At 48.1% G+C, this 8,644-nt stretch overlaps 1 pseudogene; it reads left to right on the plus strand.

Moving 5' to 3' along the window:
* The first annotated feature begins 647 nt into the window (after nt 1–647).
* Nucleotides 648–4,529, plus strand: LOC103810967 (annotated as a pseudogene).
* Nucleotides 4,530–8,644: the final 4,115 nt, after the last annotated feature.

The following is an 8,644-nucleotide window of genomic DNA, read 5'->3' on the forward strand; positions in this document are numbered from 1 at the left end:
GTCAGACTGCTCATTGTGGCCTTGGCCACTTTTCCCTGATGGTTTGCTGGACCCACCGTCTGCTCGGGGGGGGGGCGGGCGACAGACATGACACATTTTTTCAATTCTGTTCGCAGCAGAGAGGAGGAAAGGGGGAAGGGTACGACACCTTTTGTGGATTCTCTGATTAGTTTCCAGGGAGCAGAGTACTTGCCAGCTTCTTCCAGGGTGGGTAACTCAAACACTGCTCCAACCCCAGGGATTAAGTCCCTACGCTGTGCCCACAGCATAAAGCCTTTAAGTGCTTGAGCTTCATAATAATTTTCTCTCACAGTGAGCATAGGTTGGAGGATTTTAAACCCCATCTCCTCCCCAACCCACTCACTTGTGTTTTCACAGAAAAGATTCGTCCTCTCGCATTCTTGGAGACTTCAGACAAACTTCTGGGCTTCCCAGACAAACTTCTGAGGCTTCCTGGACAAATTCCGAGGCATCCTGGACAAAATTCCGAGGCATCTCCGACAGTCTTCGAAGACTTCCAGACAAACTTCTGGGCTTCCCGGACAAACTTCCGAGGCTTCCCCGTCCTTTCAGACAGAGGCTTCCCTGACTTTTTCAGTCAGAAGCATCCCCAACTCTTTCGGTCAGAGGTTTAATCCCTGTTCCAGGTACCTTTCATCCGTGCACTGGGCACTGCTTAGCAGCGAATCTGAGGCTCCAGGGTTCAAGTCCCTGTTCGGGTGCCAGTTGCGGGAGTTCGCGTACAAAGAGGCGATGCCATTAACATCTTCTGGGACATCCAAGGTTGGCAATCCTGTGTTCTACTACATCGCTCGGTGGTTCAAGACTGGTCAGATCAACAGGGATTTGCTGATCTACCACGTGCTGCTGACCCTGAAGCCATACTATGCAAAGCCATATGAAATCGTGGTGGACCTCACCCACGCTGGCCCCAGTAATCGCTTTAAAACAGACTTTCTTTCCAAATGGTTTGTAGTTTTTCCAGGCTTTGCTTATGAAAATGTCGCAGCAGTTTTTATTTATAACTGTAACTCTTGGGTCAGAGAATACACCAAATACCATGAAAGGCTCTTGACAGGTTTGAAAGGAAGCAAAAGGCTTGTTTTCATAGACTCTACAGGGAAACTGGCAGAGCACATCGAACACGACCAGCAGAAACTCCCAGCAGCTACCTTGGCTTTGGAGGAGAACTTGAAAGTGTTTCACAATGCTCTCAAACTGGCTCATAAAGACACCAAAGTCTCTATTACACCAAATACCATGAAAGGCTCTTGACAGGTTTGAAAGGAAGCAAAAGGCTTGTTTTCATAGACTCTACAGGGAAACTGGCAGAGCACATCGAACACGACCAGCAGAAACTCCCAGCAGCTACCTTGGCTTTGGAGGAGAACTTGAAAGTGTTTCACAATGCTCTCAAACTGGCTCATAAAGACACCAAAGTCTCTATTAGAGCTGGGTTGAGAGCAGAGCTCTACATATACTACGCCTCTGAGATCGAGGAGATCTGTCTGGTTGATGAGAACCAGTTTGCCCTGACCATTGCCAACCAGGGCACACAACTCACCATGCACCAGGAGTGTGAGACCATCGTGAGGTCCATCATCCACATATGGACATGGTGGGAGCTGTCACAGCCTGACTCCATCCCCCAGCACACCAAAATTTGTCCCAAGGATGTCCCTGGAACGCTGCTGAACACAGCACTGCTCAACCTGGGGAGCTCAGACCCCAGCCTGAGGTACACAGCTTGGAAAGTGATGCCAGCTGGGGTCACATGTGGAAAGGCTTTCCAAGGCTTCCTTAGTGTTAGAAAATCTGTCCTGGACAAATCACTTGTTCTGCCACCACAGACTCTGGCAGCCAATGAGCCACACCCCACTCTGGAGTTCTTGGAGGAGTGTATTTCAGGATTCAGCAAATCTAGCATTGAGCTGAAGCACCTGTGCCTGGAGTACATGACTCCCTGACTGTCCAACCTAGTCAGGTTCTGCAAGCACAACGACGATGCCAAGCGCCAGTGAGTCACTGTTATTCTGGATAAACTAATTTCCATGACCATAAATGAAAAACAGATGTATCCTTCCATTCAGGCTAAGATACAGGGAAGTCTTGGACAGATCACAGATCTCCTTGATGTGGTGCTGGACAGCTTCATCAAAACCACTGCCACGGGAGGCCTGGGCTCCATTAAAATGAAGTGATGGCAGACACAGCTGTGGCCTTGGCTTCTGGGAACATCAAACTGGTGTCCAGCAAGGTGATTGGGAGGACATGTAAAATCATCTACAAGACTTGCCTGTCTCCCACTCCCATGCTGGGGCAGCACCTGATGTGGAATGACATAGCTATCTTGGCATGCTACATGGTGATGATCTCTTTCAACAACTCCTTGGACGTGGCAGCACACCTCCCCTACCTCTTCCACGTGGTGACTCTGCTGGTGGCCCTCAGAGCTTCCACTCATGGGCTCATCATCAACATCATTCACTCTCTTTGCACTTGTTCGCAGGTTCACTTCAGTGAGGAGACCAAGCAAGTTTTAAGACTGAGCTTGACTGAGTTCTCCCTGCCCAAGTTTTATTTGCTGTTTGGAATCAGCAAGGTGCAAGCCATTGGTGGAGCGCTGACTCCCCGGCCGCCCAGCGCTGCTTTGCTTGCTATTCTCAATAAACCTACCAAGTTAATTAGAAATGAGCTCTGTTGGTTTATAACAGATTTGGTGACCCTGACGTGATTAGAGTCAATTTGGTGTGTGACTCTCACTCTGGGAAGGTGCCCCATCTTCGGATGGTCCTGGAGTGGAGGGTTCCGCCACAAATTCGCTCTAATAATCACGAACCTAAAACATTCAAGCGTAGCAAGCAAAGGAAAATTAAGAGCTCTTCTGGACTGCAGTAAAATCTCCCGTAAAATCGTGCACAAAGATCCTGACAGAAGATGAGGAAGCCGTGAGTAAGGATAAACAATACCCGTCTGGTTGGGAAGGATCTCCTGAGGGTGCGAGTGTGTGAGACGCAGAACTATCTGCGAAGCGAGCGTGGACCTCTGAGGGGTGCGGATCCAATCTCCCACGAGGGACTTGGCCATCTAAGGAGGGAGGCAAAGGGCTTGTTGAACGGACCTCGAGACGATGGGCCAAAGGAAAAGTAGGACTTTGAGCCCGGGAGGGGGCCCACAAAGAGACTCGCTAAAGAATGGTAAGGGTGATTTACCCAACATACCAATAGATAACCTGTTAGGTCTTACGATTATATATTGGGACGTGCGCAGAGATGAAGAGAACCAGAAAAAACAGGCTAGGTTTTTAGTAGCGGTGGTACGCGCCGGTCAGAAAGGAAACAGACCAGGTCCGCCCGCTAACAAGCTCCCCGTCCCGAATCATAAATCTGGCAATACATGGGACACAGGAGTTGAGTGTTTCTATTGTAGGAAAAAAGGACATCTCAAACATAGTTGTAGGAAGAAACAGTGAGATGAACAGATGTTCAAGGAGGATTAGGGGGGGTCAGGGGCTCTATTTATTGGGAACATCACAGGAGCCCCGAGTAAAGTTGAAACTAGGTCCCCATCAAGAGGAAATAGAATTTTTAGTAATTGCCAAGGTAAAATTCCTGAATGGGTCTAATCGAGTCCAGGACCCATTACCAAAATGAAGGGAGCAAGTTACCAGACATACCTCCAGAGAGTCCATTAGGAATAATGATTCAAAATTGGGATCCTAGGGGCCCCAGAAAAGAAGAAAGTATAAAAAAATTAATTAAAAAATTGTATGTATGAATGGCCAAAAGAACCATTAGACCCATATGTTTTTTGGCCTGTTTTTGGATCTTTTGAAGACTGGGTTTGCCAGGCTTTATATGTTAACTTGCCACCACGTGGAGCCCCCCTCCCATGGTGGACATCCTGTCTCCACCGGCACCACCGCCGGGACCTGCGGTGCCGGAGTTGGATCAGCCGCCTCCGCCCGCGTGTGCGGGGGGCGGGACTGCCGTACCTGAGGGAGCTTCATCGTGCCCCCTGCGGGGGTGCCCCTCGGAGGAAATCGGGGAGGCATCGGGTTTGAGGCAGCCCGTTAATTACTATGGATGTAAGAAATTTTAAAAAAAGGAAATAGGGACACTACTAGATGATCCCCTCGGAGTAGCTGCATTTAATAAACAACAAGTGCTGCTAACTCTCCAGTTTCACACTGGAAGATGGGGTTCCAACCCATATCCTCGCTTCCCACCCCAACACGCCCTCCAGGCTTGATTTACATCAAAAGCAAACGCAAGAGGCTAAACCTCTTGATGTCATGAGGGAACAGCTGTAAAAGGAGAAGCAGCAGTGGACTGCTGGTGAGCACTGGAATGCCATTCATCTCAGCTGGGGCTGGAAGCAAAGCCAGCTGCTCCTGCCTGGAGGGGTTTGTGGGGATCAGCATTTTATCCACCGCAAGTTGCATTCCAGTCTTCTTCTCCACAGCCAAGTGTGAAGTCCTTCATACTCCTCCTAGACAGTCAGAAAATGGGGGGAGATGCCAAGATGTGGTGAGGATCTCGGCAACGAAGCCAACCCCCCACACTCTGCCCTTATTCTCAGAGCACCAACACCTGCTCACTACAGAGGTGTCCTTCCCACCCCACAGAGGCTCATCCCCAGGGTGCTGGGAAGCACCAGGGTCTAGAAATCCCAGGTTCTGTACCAGAAAGGACTATCTGGCAATGAGATTTTCAATGGTGGGTGAGTTTTTGCCATAGTCTTAGTGGTATGAAGGCAATTTACAAACATGGCAATTGCTCCAGGCAGTAAGTTGTTTTTCAGTGGGGTGTTCGCTTGCTTTCCCTGTGATCTTAGGAATGGTCTAAACTTCTAGCCCCATGTCTACCTCACACTTAAATCCTCTTTCAAAACCTGGCAATTTAGGCTTTTCCAGCAAGAGCAGCAAAGAAGAAACCTCAGCTCATCCCTGTCCTAGATGTAGTTAATTGCCTCTGAGAAGAGACAACTTCACCAAGAGAGAAAGAGACAGCATCTATAAGCTAAAAGCCCTTATTCTGATTTTTGCAGACTTCTCACACATCCTTTTTCCACCCCTTTGAACAGCTACTGTCACATCAAAGTTCATAACATCAAAGTTCATAACAGAGCTATCCACCCAGGAGCTAATAATTCACGTATCTCACAATCAGGAAGAAATTTAGGCTTTACCTTCTCTGTTCTGGGGTCCATGTTAACAAACCTCTCCTTGCAGATCCAAGCCATCTCCTTTTACTGCAAGAAAGGCCATGGTTAGTCAAAGAGGTGCTAAAAGGAAATCAGTTATTAAACTCAAAACATGCAAAAACCTCCATATTCGGTTTAGGATAAGCAGAACTGTTGTAATCTGGATTGCTTTGGTTTCTGTTGCCAGATATACACACCCAGAAATCAAACATTTCTCTGCACTTCAGAGGAGGGATTGTGACAGAGCAAAAGCAGGTTTGTGGGTGTGTTTCCCTATCTCCCCTTAAGCCTATTCTTCTCTTAAGAAATCACTGCACATTATTAAGATATCTCTTAATTAGCCTTAGCTACATTACACTCCAAGTTTTTCATAGGCAAACCAGATTTCTTTACAGCTGCATAATGTCAATAAGTGCTCTGTCAGATGAACCTCAACCTCACATATGTTCAGCTTGGAGAGAAGTGCAGCTTAAATTTGAAGTGTCCATCATGCAGAAGGAGATCTGATACAGAGACTGTACTTTTCCATCATCTTCTGGCTGCTCCCTAAATGTGAGTGCAACATACAGACCTTCATCTGAGCAGAGCACCTCTTAGGAAAGGGTATGGAAGCTATTAAAGTTTAAAATGCAATCATGTGCATGAAAGAGAGGTCATTCCTTCACACCACTTTGAGTTCAAGGGAAAGAAGAAAACAGGAAGCTATCTCAGCTGATAGAATAGGTCAATGGAAAAGGAATAGAAAATGAGAGAGGTGGGGGAGAGATTCCAAAATAACTTAAGACTGCAGTGTCCACATAATGCCCAGCACAAGAAGTAGGGCAACTTGGCCACGACACCATGACCCCGGCACATTCCTTACCCTCTCCTGGCCTCAGAGAAGCCAGGCAAAGGCAGGGCAAGGTTACACACCAGCCTGCACAGGTTTTCTTTATAACCATTCACATTTCAAGGTGAAAAATATAAGGCAAGATGCAGCTCACGTGCAAATAACCATCCACCCATCAGCATCCAGCCTCTGTCCTTCCCCTGGGCTGGGCTGCCAGCACAGGGCAGGGATGCACAGGGACAGGGGACAGAGTGGAAACACCTCTCCCACCTCCAGCCTTCCCACAGCCCATCCCTGCTGCACACCCTCTCCAGTGAGCCTGTCCCACACAGCCTGACGGGAGGAAAGGTGAAAATGTGAGAGAGACTGAGCTTACCCTTGGGGGATATAATGTGTCCCTCACCAAAGGTGATGAAAGGCAGGGGAGTAGAAGGATGAAATCAAACTCCCAGCTATTCCCTGTGGGAGCAGGTCAGAAGAGGCAACCTGCTATATTAATACAAGCGGGACAAATGCTGGCAGAGGTGAGGAATAGCCTCAGCCATGCCCCATCGCTCCCTTCCTCATCCTCCACCTCCACAAAACTTCTCCAGAAAGTTAGGGATGTTATTTTTTAACAGCAAAACTCCAGAGAAATGGGGGGGAATGGTGAACTGTGTCTCTCCAACGTCATATAGATCTACATATAATATTCATAAGATAATTAATTCTTAACCTGGATGTCTGTCAGGCTCCAATCTTGGTTGAAAGCTGTAGAAGCAATAACTTATAAATTACAAACAGTAGCAAAACAAACACCTTTTTCAGCACCTGCCATTGCTTGTGAAAAAAATATATGCAAAGCCCTGGGAATCATGAGGTGTCAACTGAAGAAACACGCCAGAATGAGTTTCCCCATCCATCAGAGTGACCAGTGCATCTAACCACAGCTCAGAGCAGCAGAAAACAAATGCTTCCAACAAGCTGCTCTGTATTTGCTCTGGTGACTAACAGCTCAGGGGGGGAAAAATTTGCAAGCAATTTATGAGCGGAAAAAAAAAGGTAACACTTGAATATTATTCATTGCAAATTATTCATGCTCTTTTTCATGCAAGTAGTCTGCCCATTCATCAAAATTTTTGCTCCATCCAGGGCTGGGAAACAAGCTGTTACTCATTTTTATTTTCTTGTATTGCACTCAAGGTATAATATATAAGGAAAGTCACATTCTGCTGGTGCACAGGCAAGGGACAGAATTACAGAGAGGCAAAGCTGCAGGCAGCAGAGACGTGAGGCTGCAAACCTGGGGCAGGCACAGCGCTGCCAGGGGGTAAATCCACTGAGGAAGGGCTGTTGCCAATGCAATGGGGACAAGCCAGGCTTGAGATTGCACCCTTCCTCCAACACTGTGCCTCTGAAATGGGGTCAGTGGAAAGCAGGTGCAGCAGTGGCCCCCTGCCATCACCCACAGCCCCCCAAGCCCCCACACCACTGCAGAGGGTCCCAGCACACCAGGGAGCCTCCTTGCACCCCACACATGGCTCACAGGCTGTGGGCATGATGCCTGCCCTGGGCACTCACCAGTGTTTGGGGAGACAAGGCAGTGACAGGGTGGGAAGAGCTGGATTTGCCCCGGGTGGTCAGCAGCAGCCCCTCAGCCTTGCTGTGCAGGAGGAGCGGGCGGTGGCGTGCGCAGAAGGCAGAGACAAGCACCTGCACACGGATTGAGTCATTGCATGTGGCAGGTACCAGACGGGTCTTTGCATGCATAATTATTCAATCTGCATTTGTGATAATTGCCTGGGCGAATCCAGCACGCAGGTGGGTGTTATCCTGGGCTTGTTAGACTGTTGATATCAAGAAGAAAAAAAAAAGAAGTCAGTCTTGCTTATGCATACCTGTTTTGTTGTTTTTCCATTTCATTGATTAAAATGTGAGAGTGAATTTAGCCTTAATGAATGTCAAGGACTCCCTTGGTGGAAGTAAAACTAGTTCAGGCAGTGCTCTGCAAACTTTGGGTGCTGAGCTGTGCCAAGGCAGAGCACCCCAACTTGCCAAGGTCCCTGCCCCATTGGAGCAGGGCATATGGGATGGGAATGCTGGTTCCCCAGGCTGCATCACAGCCCAGTTCCTCCTGTGTGCTTGGACTGCTCGTCGAGGGGTGAAGTCAGGTAGCCCAAAGGGAGAAGCCAACACAGGCTGACATGGAGGTGTCAGGTGGAAATGTTGTGACCATCACTCTGCTCCTGGAGCACCAACCCAGCCCAGTCAGGCCAGAGGCAGCAGCTTCCGCTCTGCTCTTGCAGAGTGAAATGTTTACCTAGAGCCCTGCCTTTCTGCAGCAGCTGGAAAGTAGGCTGAAATACAGGAAACATGACATCATTTGCCTTCTCCCAGCACAAGATAGATTAGCTCCTTTGTAAGGGGAAGCAGTGGTGAGAAACACACACCCTCAGCAGTAAATTCCACTATTACAGAGACACATTTATTGGGAGATAACAAAAGAAAGCTGCTTCTGCAGTGACTTTTTGGACAGAAAAAAGAAGACATCTATTTTATTCTTTTGAAGTAGATACTGTGTAGGAAATGGCTAGCTTTTTACAGCTGGTTGTGTTTTCAGCTATAGCTTTC

This window comes from Acanthisitta chloris, unplaced genomic scaffold (assembly GCF_000695815.1).
Source record: "Acanthisitta chloris isolate BGI_N310 unplaced genomic scaffold, ASM69581v1 scaffold7701, whole genome shotgun sequence".
Classification (NCBI taxonomy): Eukaryota; Metazoa; Chordata; class Aves; order Passeriformes; family Acanthisittidae; genus Acanthisitta; species Acanthisitta chloris.